At 44.6% G+C, this 13,247-nt stretch overlaps 1 protein-coding gene across 6 annotated transcripts in view; it reads right to left on the reverse strand.

The window, feature by feature from the left end:
• Positions 1–11,432, reverse strand: part of Garre1 (granule associated Rac and RHOG effector 1) — a 79,561-nt gene extending 68,129 nt beyond the window's left edge. For 2 of the 6 annotated variants that reach the window (XM_076932101.1, XM_076932099.1), the window contains exons 1-2: positions 10,534–10,860; positions 10,040–10,196 (exon numbers count right to left, since the gene is read on the reverse strand). The gene's annotated coding sequence lies outside the window, so the exon portion shown is untranslated. Of the gene's footprint in view, positions 1–10,039; positions 10,197–10,533; positions 10,861–11,339 lie in introns of those variants that run through there. The other 4 variants (XM_076932102.1, XM_076932100.1, XM_076932096.1 and 1 more) reach the window with 3 other exon arrangements.
• Positions 11,433–13,247: the final 1,815 nt, after the last annotated feature.

The raw sequence follows: 13,247 nt of genomic DNA on the forward strand, positions 1-13,247 counted from the left end.
AAAAGTAATCGTTGCCCAGCTTCCTGAACACAAATCACTGAGCAAGGAGGAGTATCATTAAACGGAAAGGCAGGCCGGGAGCACCCAGGCCGGGAGAAAGGAAACGACTCTTCCGTGTCCACCAAGCCCATACCATTTTCAGTACACGAAAGGCTGTCTTAACAGAAAAACTGAACAAAGCCAGATGCCAGCTATCACATGGAAATGAATGCTAAAGCATGTTAATTCAAAGACTAATGCACAGACTGCTGAAATGGAAATCCTATCAGCACACACATAGTCCATGAGAAGTCTAGGCAGGTCAAGATTAAGTTACTGTTTTTCTAGCCATGACAGAAGGGCTGGAGAAATGGCTCAACGATTAAAAGCACTTGACGATCTTCTAGAGGACCAGAGTTCTGTTCCCAGCATCCATGTGAGGCACCTTCACAACCTCCTGTAATTCCAGGGGATCCCATACTGTAGACCACCCACACATAGGTGACACAAATCCACTCATAAATAAAAATAAAAGTAAATATTTAAAAAGTAGTAGTAGCAGCAGCAACAGCAGCAGCAGCAACAGTAACAGTCGCAGAAGCTGGGGCCATAGCTTGGTGGTAGAGCACTTGCCCAGCACATGTGAGGTCTCAGGTTTCATCACCATCACCATCAAGTAGGTAGATGGTCAAGCTTCACCCTCACAGAAAATTGGCCAAGTCACCCAGACATGAACAAAGGAGATACAGCTCCTGCTTTCGAGCAATTATCAGCCTACGGTAGAGGGGAACACAGGTGCAGACTGCCTCTAAGCTGACATTTGCCCTGTAAGGCTTTACCACAAAATATGGCATTTCTCCACACAACCAAAGCAGGTTATCATTAGTGGTTCTAAGGCATTTTATATCTAGTGATCTACAAACAACTTATCATTTCATTTAAGAAGAAGAAAAACTGTTCTAATCACAAAGTCAACACAGCTGAGATTTAATCTAAAATAACAGGGCTTTAGAAAAAAAATATGTCAAATGTGTTAAACAGTCATTTTTCGGGACAGGCTTAATTCTGTTTAAATTGATGGTTACTGCAGCTGAAGAAATGGATGAGCTTAAGTGACTGGTCTTACAGAAGACCCAGGTTTGGCCCTCGACACCCAAATCAGGCAGCTTACAACTACTACCTGTAACTCTAGTTTGAGGTGATCTGACACCCTCTGGCCTCCAAGGGCACCTGCATGCACATGGTGTACATAAACAACACAGGCACAAATAATAAACAAACAAACATACATACACACACACACACAAATCTTTATTTTTATTTTGTATGCATTAGTATTTTGCCTGCACGTATATCTATATGAAAGGGTGTCAAATTCTCTGGAACTGGAGCTCCAGGTGGTTGTGAGCTGCCATGCGAGTGCTGGGAATTGAACCCAGGTCCTCTAGGAAGAACAGCAAATGCTCGTAAACACTGAGCCATCTCTCCAGCTCTCACACAAATCTTTAAACTCTCAGAACTTGTTGCTATTGGGCAAAATGCTGGAACTTATAAAGTAAGTTTACCACAGAAACAGGTATTTCACAACTAACACATCAAAACATCTTTCAAGTCTGGCATTCGGATATACACATGTAACCCAGATCTCAGAAAACTTAGGCTAGAGCACAGAGTTCTAAGCCAACCTGAGCACAGAAAGACACTGTCTGAAAAAGAAAAAAAAATAGTTTGAAAATTTGCAAAACAAGTTGAACTGGTACAAACTTATTATTGTATCCTTTAGAGAACTATTTAAGAGGCTAGAGAGATGGCTCAGTGACTAAGCGCCCTGGCTGCTCTTCCAAAGGGTTTGGGTTCCATCCCCAGCACCCACAAGATAGCTCACAGCCATCTATAATTCTAGTTCCAGATCCAACACCCTTTCTTTTTTGTTTTGTTTGGTTTGATTTGGTTCTTCAAATATGTTTTTTCTGTGTAGCCTTGGCTGCCCTAGAACTCAACTCTATAGACCAGGCTGCCCTTGAACTCAGAGATCCACCTGCCTCTGCCTCTGCCTCTGCCTCCTGAGTACTGGGATTAAAGGTGTGCACCACCACTCAGCTCCCAACACCTTCTTCTGACCTCTACAGGTACCAGGCATGCACATGGTGTACGTACGTACGTACATACATACATACATACAGGCAAAACACTAATATACCTAAAATAAAAATCTTTTAAAAAGAAAATTATTCAAGAAAACTTAAAATTCTACACTGCTACTTAGTAGTATGTCAAAAAATAACTCAAAAATTACTTTTTTTTACTATGAAGTATTATGTAAATTTAAACACTTTAAAAATTTTAATATAATTTGTGACCAGACCTGGTATCATAAGTCTCTAACATCAGCACTTGTGGAGGAAGATCAAGTTTAGGCTTGGCATAATTTAATATGAGCACTCTCTGTGAGTCTGAGGCCAGCTTGGTCTACATATTGAGTTCCAGGACAGATAGGGCTACACAGAGACCCTGTCTCAAAGGAGGGGAGAGGGGAAGCAGAGAGAGACAGAGAGAGAAAATTTAAGAGCAACCAGGGCTACCCAGTGAGGCTCTAGTTTCAAAAACAAAAATAAAGAACATGTAAGGCACCCAGGAACGATTTCACTAATGGATAATTATGGTGTCTCTCTCCTCAAAGCTGGGCACGCTGACTCTTAAGTTTATATCCCCTGCAAGCCCTGTCATCTGTCAAGAAGACCAGCAAGTCAGAAACAACATTAGGAACCTGTTTTCCCCATAAACATTTCAGAAGGTCATACAATTTGGGGGAGGGAAGAGGGGAGAGGGCGTGTTTACACACGCACATGTGCGCACGCGCCTGCCTGCCTGCCTGCCTGCCTGCCTGCCTGCCTATGATGAGTATTGAACCCAGGGCTCTACCTATGCTAAGCAAACATTCTTGCACTGAGCTACACCCCAAGGCCAGAAATGTAGAAATTCTATGATATTTCCTCACATGGGCTCCCTAAGCAGGAAAGGCTTATGCCAGCTTCCTACTCTGCTACTTTCCCAGACCACGAGCCTTCACATACTCAATTACTAAGGTCCAAATGTATGCACAGCCCTTCTCCAGACATCAAGGATACAGAAGTACTGCCTAGTTCAATGGACTTTTCAAAAGGCCCTTACCTGCTGCAAGGTGAAAGATGCTCCAATACAAAAAGAACTTCATGGAAGGCAGGTCCTGCCAAAATGCAGTGGCTACTGCTATGACTTGGGCAGTCCTATCCATCTAGATGTGAATTTCTGCTCTCAATAAATATCAGCAGAGTGAAAGGTACTTAGTAACTCCATGACCTTAAACAGGTCAGCTGAAATCTTGTGCGTCAATTTCCTTAGTAGAATGGAGTGGCTAAACTCTATAGAGCACAGGACTTGGCACATCTCCAGACTCAAATGGAAACAGCCACTCTTCAAGAAGCCTTGGGCTAGCTTAGGCATATTCAGCAACTCCTCATTCTGGTCCACTAGACAAATCCACCCAATCCCACATTACAATAACAACTCACAGACATAGAACTTATCTTTTTCTGCAGTTGTGGTCTCAATTCCCAAAAATCCAGGCAACAAACTAAATGTGCCACCTGGTGTGCTCCAGAAGAAAAGGAGGTCATGGCTCTTTCCCTTTTTTCAGGCCATCACTGCCTTCCTACTTCAGCCCCAAGCTAAAAGGAAGTGGTGGACACAGTTGAGGAAGGGGCCCTATCACCTTTACACAAAGCACAGGACAAAGTTACTTCTTAAGCACAGCATCCTCCCCTCCCTGGAGACTCAGGGGCAGCACAAGTCCTTGGGAGTTGCTGAGAGGGCCCAATTTCACCTCTCCTTGCCTAGATCACCAAAGCCTAGGGCACGAAAGTCTAGGAGCCAGGTTTCCTATGGGACCAGGGTGATGGGAGAGGGAAGACTGAGCTCTCTCAGGTTCCTTAACCGTAACTGAATCTCATTAAATCTAACTCCCAAGTCATTTTTAGTAAGAAAATTTAATTGTTTTTCTGGTAGTATCTAGCTCTAATTCTACATTCAAACATTCCCATGGCTGGCAGAGCTCTGTGAGTTCCAGGTCAGCCTGGAGCAAGGTACAGGCCCGCCAGAGCTTCATAGTGAGCCCTGTTGAGAGAGATATAGAGGAGAGGGGAGAGGGGAGAGGGGAAGAGAGGGGAGAGGGGGGAGGGAGGAGAGGGGGAGGGGGGAGGGGAGGAGAGGGGAGGAGAGGGGAGGAGAGGGGAGGAGAGGGGAGGAGAGGGGAGGAGAGGGGAGGAGGAAAGGGGAGGAAAGGGGAGGAGAGAGGAGGAGGAGAGGGGAGGAGGAGAGGGGAGGAGGAGAGGGGAGGAGAGGGGAGAGGGGAGAGGGGAGGAGAGGGGAGGGGAGGGGAGGGGGAGGGGGAGAGGGAGGGGGAGGGGAGAGAGGGAGAGGGGATCAAGGGAGGAGAGGGGAGGGGAGGAGAGGGGGGAGAGGGGAGAGAGGGGAGAGAGGGGAGAGAGGGGAGAAAGGAGAGAGAAGAGAGAGAGAGAGAGAGGGAGAGAGGAAGAGAGATTTTTAACAGAAAAGTAGGGCCAGTAAGATGGCTCAATGGGTCAGTGGGTCAAGCTGCTTGTTCCAAAGCCTGATAATCCGATTTTCATCCCAAGACCCACAAATGTAGAAGCCAAAATCCAATTCCTACAAATTGTCCTCTGACATCCATATATATGCCATGGTACTCATGCCCACACATACACACAAATAAAATTTCAAATGTAATTTTAAAAAATGTTTAAAAGAATGCCATATCAAGGGATGAATCTTAAAACTTAAATTAAATGCACAAGCTTTTGTTAAGAAAACAAATGACACCAGTCAAGGCTACATAGTGAAAGCCTGTCCCAAAAAGAAAAGAAAAAAGAAGAAAAGAAAGCCAATGGCACCATGAACTACAATAATCATCTTGTAGTGACCCACATATATTGCATTAAGAGGTTCATTACCTAAACTAGACATGAGTTCAAAGACAAGAAAGAGTAACATGTATAATTTTATAAATGGTACCATCAGCACATAGATGCCAAGGAACGCTGTCCACACAACAATGACATGCCATCATTAAAGTAACCTAATTTCAGACCCCTCTAAGATCTTTCCTGTTTTCAATCCTTTGTGTCTGGTTGTCTGGGAGACACATCACATCACCTTTGGAACAAGACCTGTGGTTGGGGGGGGGGGGGACGACGGGACACGACACATGCTCATAATGTCAGCCCTAAGGAGGCAGAGGGGAAAAATAGAGTTTTCAGCTAGCCAAGCTACATAGCCAGATCTTGTCTCAAAAAAAAAGACATTTTATTTTTCCTAAAAGGTTAGCTATATTCAAGATCCATTAACTCAGCAATGAATGGTAGTACTGATATATGCTGTCGTCCCATCATCCGGGATGCTAAGACACAGAACCACTGAGTTCAAGGCCATCCTGGTCTACACAATGAGTACCTGGTCAGCTTAGGCTACATAGTAAAAACCCTGCTAGAAGTAAACTTTCACTATCTCAATATAGCCATGTTGGCTGAACCACCTTAACTTCTACGAAGCTTTTCCTGAGCTCTGGCTTTGTTGTTGCTGCCTCTTGTGCCTGTCTCACCAAATGAACAGCAAATGCCATGATGGATGTAAGCTACAGGCTCACTTTATTGTACTGCACAGTGTGGAAAGTAACAAAAAACACATTCCCACCAGGACCTGTTCTAAGGGCTTTATATTAACACAGTAAAACAAATCGTAAGCTTAGTGCGGTGGCTTGTGCTTATAATACATGAACCCAGAAATTGAAGCAGGAAAACCAAGTTTGAGATCAACCTAGGCTACACAGTAAAGTTCCACATCAGCCAGTTTGGGCTAAAGAGACAGCATCTCAAAGAAAAGAATAAAAACCTCACTAGAACCCTCAACATTATTTCCTCTCCTATTTTCATACTGGATAAACTAAGTTTAGTGGCTTAGAGGCCAGTAACTAGTAAGCAGGACTTTAGTTTGACTGGTCTTTGCTCTCTGATCCCTCTACATATGACTGGATACCACAAACATTCCTTTTAAAATTTACTAATTTTTAAAATGAAAATAATGAACAGAAAAAAAAGCATGCCATTCAAAATGGTGCCCAAAACAGAGTGAAGCCAGATAGAGCATGCTGGCATATACCAGTATGAGAGGCTAAGGCAAGAGGATCTTGAATTTGAGGCTACCTTGGGCTACTCAGCAAGACCTTGTCTCAAAATTAATATTAAAAAATATGTTAGAGTAGTTAAAATTTTACTATTTGCATTAAAAATGCTTTAAGAGAATTTAAGCATGTACACAACACATTTAGAATGTAAAGCAGTATGTAGGTTAACTGGAGGCAACAGAAGCTGAACATGTCAGTTCTGAACGTATCACAAGGCTGTGAGGACTACACAAAGGAACATCCAGACAACACTTTGCAGTAAACCTGATTAGCACAGTGAGCCCACAGTAACGAAGATAACCCAGGCTTGCTCACCTCTGCAGCTTCATTCATGTCACCATCTAAGCACCCTCTGTTCTTACAATGGAGCTGGAGTCACTAACTCTCCCCACGGTATCAGCTAAGCTCAACCTTCTTCAGAAAGTTTCCCTTGACACATTCAGGTTGGCTTTCCTGCCTGAGCAGTTTGGGAAGAGCCTGTCTGTCATCACTTCAGACTGTCTGGTTAACAGCTTTGTCACTGAGCCCAGGAACAGTTTCAGGGGGACAAGTTAGGCTCAAGATGACTGATGTATTAACCAGAAGGCCAACAACAACATCTATACCAAAAGAGCTAGCCCTAGCTGGAACTTTACCAAGCTCAAAGTTCTCATGGCAACACTAAAAGAAAAGTACAATGCTATCCTCATACTACAGCTAGATTAGACAGCATCCCAAGACCAGAATCTACTACAGCATTTTGGATAGAACTTGGACCACCTCTCTGGCAGAAACTTCCAGATGAAACTATGAAGGGTATAAGGCAGGCAGCCCCTCCCTTTGATACTGCAAGGACTATGCATCACCATTCCTGGTCAGGACTCCACACAGAGAAACCCTCACACTGCCTACGTTAGCTCTCTTGCACCCGCCACCCCAACTTCTACAGACATCATCCCCAACCTCTTGAGGAAACACAAGTCTTTCTTGGGGTATATAAAATTAGGTTTAAGCTTTCTGGCCACAAACACATTCCAAACATGCCTTCCTTGGGGTTATAGCTGGGTCAGTTTGGCTTGAATTTAAAGTTTTCCCTGAAATTTGTCAAACTCTGTTTACAAAATGTCTCTTGGTTTATGTTTGCATCTCCTCTATAGATAGCAATTTTGTATTACTTTTTATTTTATTCTCTGATGGTCATTTATTCAACAAATTCTCAATTGTTTCCAGAACAGTATGTTCTAGACCCTGATGATAAATGCAGTGAACAAAACAGGCAAGATTCCTGAAACCTTGCACAACTTTTTTGGTGTCTCTCTCTAGGTACTTTAGATACTTCAGAGACAGTCTTCTCCAGGCTGTGTCTCTTAGCTAATAATGGCCTGTACTGTAGGTGTCTGTGAGCTAGCTAAATTCACTGGGTTACTTTCTTCCTAACCAGAGTAGGACTAGAGCAGTCCCTGAGAAAAAAAATGCAAAACATAAATCAAGGTATAGGGGAGGCCAAGTGTGGTAGATCATGCCTTTAATCCCAGCACTCAGGAGGTAGAGGCAGGTGGATCTCTGTGAGTTTGAGGCGAGCTTAGTCTACAGAGTGAGCTCCAGTACAGCCAGGACTACACAGGAAAATCCTGTCTCAAAATAAAACAAAACAACAAAGATGTAGGGAAGAATACAAATGACAAGAGTAATCTAAGTCAACAAGAAAAATGAGATTGTGGGATGCCAGCTAGTAAAAACTTTAGATTTATCAGACAGTCCACCCTGGGAAGTAATGAAGGATCTTGTCTAGGGGGTCATTTAGAAGGAAATTGACACAGAGAAACCAGATATGATGTCATATGCCTATAGTCCCAAACTTGGGAAGTTGATGCAGAAGAATCTCAAGTTGGAGGCCAGCTTGGGTACATAAAAGACTCTCAAAAACAAACAAGCAAACAACAGAAAAAGCAAAGCTGAAGTTAGGATAGAGATGTCACTCCAAGGACCCCAGGGCAAGGAAATAAAGTGGTGGCTACATCCAAGTCTACTCTGGATGTGAAAGGAAAAACATGGATCAAGGGTTGGGGAGGAAGCATGAAGCTAGGCCTCAGAAAATAGCACTAGACAGACAAGGTTGGCCGGGTAGTGCTGGCGCGTGCCTTTAATCCCAGCACTTGGGAGGCAGAGGCAGGCGGATTTCTGAGTTCGAGGCCAGCCTGGTCTACAGAGTGAGTTCCAGGACAGCCAGGGCTACACAGAGAAACCCTGTCTCAAAAAACCTAAAAAAAAAAAAAAAAGACAGACAAGGTAAAGTGGAGCAATAAAGACAAGGTAAAAAGATAGACACTACTGCTCTAAGGTAGGCAGCCAAGAGCAAGGCTGGTTTGTAACAAGAAGAATGGCTGCCAGGCTGGAGAGATGGCTCGGCAGTTAGCTTGTAACTGCTCTTCCAGAGGTCCTGAGTTCAATTCCCAGCAACAACATAGTGGCTAACAACCATCTGTAATGGGACAGGACACCCTCTTTTGGTGTCTGAAGACAGCGACAGTGTACTCACATATATAAAATAAATAAAAATCTTTATTAAAAAAACAAAAAACCAGCTGCCCTCACCAAGTATTTACAAAGTCACAGCATCTGGGGCTGGGGAGGTAGCTCAGTGGTACAGTGCACACCTAGCATACTCAAACTTGTAAGTTCAGGGCCTGAAGAGATGGCTCAGAGGTTAAGAGCACTGGCCGCTCTTGCAAAGGACCTGGACTTCTCATCACCCAGATAGCAGCTTACAAGCATCTGTAACTTCAGACCCAGAGAGTCAAAGACCTCTTCTAATTTCAGTGGCTCTGTGCAGCTTCCAGACAAAACACCCATACATATAAAACAAAAACAAAAATAAATAGAATTTCAAAGTCTCCAATTGTACCATAAAGAATGGCAAAGAGGAAATACAACTAAATAAAATGAAGGGAAACAGAAAAAAGCAAGCAGTGACCACTAGATCAACCAACTAGGGGGCCTCATTGGACAGTATCTGTAGAGAAAACGTTTAGAGCACAACTTGACAGAGCACAACTCCACACTTCGAGCTCTTTCTGAATTAATACTGAGAGAAGCCAGCAATGAGCTCTTCTCACTCCAAACAAAGCAATGCCTTGTTCTAACCAACATTCTTTGTCCATCTAGGAAGGTCATTATTTTCCACTGAGGACAAAGTCTCACAGGAGAAGGGACAGAGTAGGCACATAAAACCCATGGGATGTTCAAGCCTGCTAGTGACTTCCCTGGAATGCAGAAGATCTAGGAGATGCACAGCTCCTGGTGTAGTAGGCTTCGAGCTCTCAACAGAATAAGTATTTAGTAAACTATTTTGTATTTTTTGTTTTTTTTTAAGGATGCTTAAAGCACGCTGTCTTCCAAAAATCCAGAGATAATTTTAGATTGAAAAAAATCTAGGCTTGCCAAGGGAATCTGAGAACTTTTCTATCTTGGTCTCCAATGCTAACCTACGTATTCGTGTGCAAAAATAGAGGAAGATTAGAATCTCAAATGCCAGACTGAAAAGTTGCCACAACAAACTTGCACTCTTCATATGGAGTCTGTTGTCAACAAGAAAGCAAATGAAACCTTAATATGTATATTTTATATGTATATGTATCACACATAAATATCAAATATAAAGAAAGTATTCTCTGAACTTGTAAAGGAAACGATTTTTAAAGATTACAAAAAGGAAAAACTTACTATTTTCAAGGCACACAAAAACATCCAAACACATCAAATGAAACTTGTAAGTATCCTTTACAAATACATTCTTAGAACTTTAAGCCTAAAATAGGATAACAATAAGACAACTATGGTTACCTGGATGACTATCTGGCACTTGGGAAATATGTCTTAAAAAATGAAAACAAATACAAAGGCAAAGCCTCTTGGCCTATGTCTTTAATTCCAGCACTTGAGAAACTGAAGCAGAGAGATCTCTGTGAGCTGAAGGCCACATGGTCTACACAGTGAGAGTCTGTTTCAAAATAAATATGAGTAAATAAACAAATAAAAACAAAAAAGATTTAAAATGTTAAAGCAATTATGAGACGCAAACACAGATGGAATTTTCTACAACACTGAGTTGGGATTTCCAAGCATATCCACAGGAGAAAAACAGAATGTTACCTTTGACCCCCACTTGTAAATTTAGCCTAAGACAATAATCAAATAAAATCCTTTTTGCCACAAGTGTTTTATCTTGTGACAGTGACAGACATTCAAATATTCATCAGGGTTTGGATAAATTATGATACCCGATGCTCTACTACAAAACCTCGAAGAGTGACAGTATTACATATATCTGCACTTACTGATGTCACCAAAATGTTAGCAGTGGTTGGTCACCGAGTCGTAGCTTGTGGGGCCGTGGTCATTTTCCCTCCTGACACTTTGTATACAGTCGCGAGTGTTTTTTTACAAGGACAGAAGAATGAATCGCTTTCATAATGGCAATGGTTGGGGAAGGGCACGGACAATCTATTTTCAAATTGGGGGTTCCCCAGGCTGAGCGTTTCCCAGGCAATTTTGGTTAAAGTATAAACAAAATTCTTATCATGCCAAACAGGCATGCTCTTTTTCCCCGGCTCCACGCGGAGCAGGAAGACACACCCCTGACCCCTGCGCTCGCCCTACGGGTGTGGGTCCTTCCTCAGCCCTAGCCCAGCCTCGGCCCTCCCCTGACCCCCGCCGCGCCCACTGGCTCAGCGAGAGCCGAGAAGGGGCGCGCGGCGGGCCGGGCAACCGCGGGGCGGCCTGAGGGCAGCGGCGCCCGCCTGTGCCCGGGGACCCAGATCGCCCACAGGCCGCCAGCCCTTGGCGCACAGCGCCGCGAGCTTCCGGGAGCGGATCCCCCGCGGCGGCCCAAGGCAGCCGCGTCCTTCAGCGCCGACGCGCCCCTCAGGGTCTCAGTCCTGGGCGCGCGCCGAGAGGCCCCTCTGGGCTTCCGTCCGCCCGGCCAGCGCCCGCCGAGCCCAGCGTCCTCCACAGCAGGCGGGCGAGGGACGGCGCCGAGGAAAGCGGCGCCCTGCGAGCTCGCCTCGATGCCAGTCACTCTTGGGACCCGCCGCCCGCCACCCCCAGCCAGTCCCCGCCGACCCGCGCCCGCCGGCGACCGTACCTCACCTGCGACGCGTCCCGGCTCCCGGCGCACCGCCCGGCCCGGCTGTGTACACCGGAAGTGACGTGTGCGGGCGGCCCCGCCCCCGCCCCAGGCGGCCGCTGCGGTTTCCCCGGCCAGAGCCCACCCTCCCCTCGTGCTGGATGGGCGGCGGCGAAGCTCGCCGTTGCCTCCATGCTTCAAAACCTAGCCCGCACCCTGCTGGAGGGCTCAGTTGCGTCCTCACGGATTTATCATTGAAATTAATGACTGAGACGTTGATCACTAGACTTCATACCTGACAGACGGTGTAGGAGCGGGATACTACTAGCCCCCTCAGGGATTGCTTCGCGAGCGCTGGCAACAGAATACTACTGTCACAAATCAGTGTGATGATGCACGGCCATTTGTAGGAGAGGAAAGTAGAAGAGGGAAGGAGAGTACCCTAACCCAGTGGAAGTGGGTGTCCAGGTAATTACCCTCAGGGTTAGATCAAGAGCTGAGATCCTAAAAAGAAAAAAAAAGGAATTTTAAAATAAGCGCCTTGAGGAGGACTACATAACAGCACACAGCAAAATACAAACAGGCGAAAGGGACCTTTATACAAACAGGCGAAAAGGACCGAGGTGTAGCTCAGGGATAGAGTACTACTCTAACTTGTCAGGGACACGTATTAAAGCCCCAGGGTTTTGCAAAGAGAGTTTGGGAGATTAAGAAACAAATGTTTTAGACTTAGTGGTGGTGCATACCTTTAAATCCCAGCCACTCAGAAGACAGAAGTAGGCAGATCTTTATTCAGGGCCAGCCAAGGCTACATAGTGAGAACCTGTCTCAAAAAAAGAGGTTAGTTATCCAGTGTTTCATCGTCAGAAAACCAGAAAAGTTAGGATTTATCTGAGAACATTCCAACCTCCCTGTTTTAAGCAAGGGATGATTTGATCATACTTGGGAAGCTATCAGGATTAGCTCCGGATGTAGCCTGGAGGTCTGAAATCGGGAGGCAAGAATGGATGTATGAGGTTCAGTTTAATGGTAGAGCACTTACCTAGCACAGGAGAGGCCTTGGGTTCACCCTCGGCATTGGGGGAAAGTATGGATGCAGATTTTGATGCAGTATTTGAAAACAGCAAAACCTTTCAGTACTGGGTTGTGCTTGGCCCCAGATCCTAGGGTGCTAGAAACAAAGTGGTCATTAAAGATCCACCTGCGTCTGAAACTACAAAGTTGACTTTCTCACACTGATAAAGATTAACGACATAAACACTTGGAAAAGAAACTGAAATGAAGTCAAACTTTATTAAAGAGAAATAAAAGTTAAAAACAGGTAGAGGTAGTGGTGGTATACACAGAAAAAAATAGTAGCATATTTACCATGTTCTGCGGCCTGGGCAATGGCTCAGTGATTAAGAGCATGGGTAACTCCTGCAAAGGACCTTAATTTCCTTCCGGCACCCACAAGGTGGTTGACAACCATCTAATACACCAATTCCAGGTGGTTTGATGTCCTCTTCTGACCTCCTCAGATACCAGTCAACCATGTAGCATTCATATAGTCAAATAAAGCACTCACACACATAAAAGAAAATAAATCCATTCAACAAAATAAGCCCATATTCTATACAGAGTGAGTTCCAAGACTGTCAGTGTTACACAGAGAAACCCTGTATCAAAAAAAAAAATAATAATAATATAGGGCTGGAGAGATAGCTCCGCAGTTAAGAGCACTGACTGCACTTCCAGAGGACCTGAGTTCAATTCCCAGCAACCACATGGTGGCTTACAATCATCTGTGATGGGATCTGACACCCTCTTCTGGTGTGTCTGAAGATAGGCACAGTGTACTCATACACATAAAATAAATACGTAATTTAAAAAAAAAAAAAAACCACTAGCTGCCTTTCCTGAGGATAGGGGTTCAGTTCCCAGCAC

This window comes from Arvicanthis niloticus, chromosome 1 (genome assembly GCF_011762505.2).
Source record: "Arvicanthis niloticus isolate mArvNil1 chromosome 1, mArvNil1.pat.X, whole genome shotgun sequence".
NCBI classification, from domain to species: Eukaryota; Metazoa; Chordata; class Mammalia; order Rodentia; family Muridae; genus Arvicanthis; species Arvicanthis niloticus.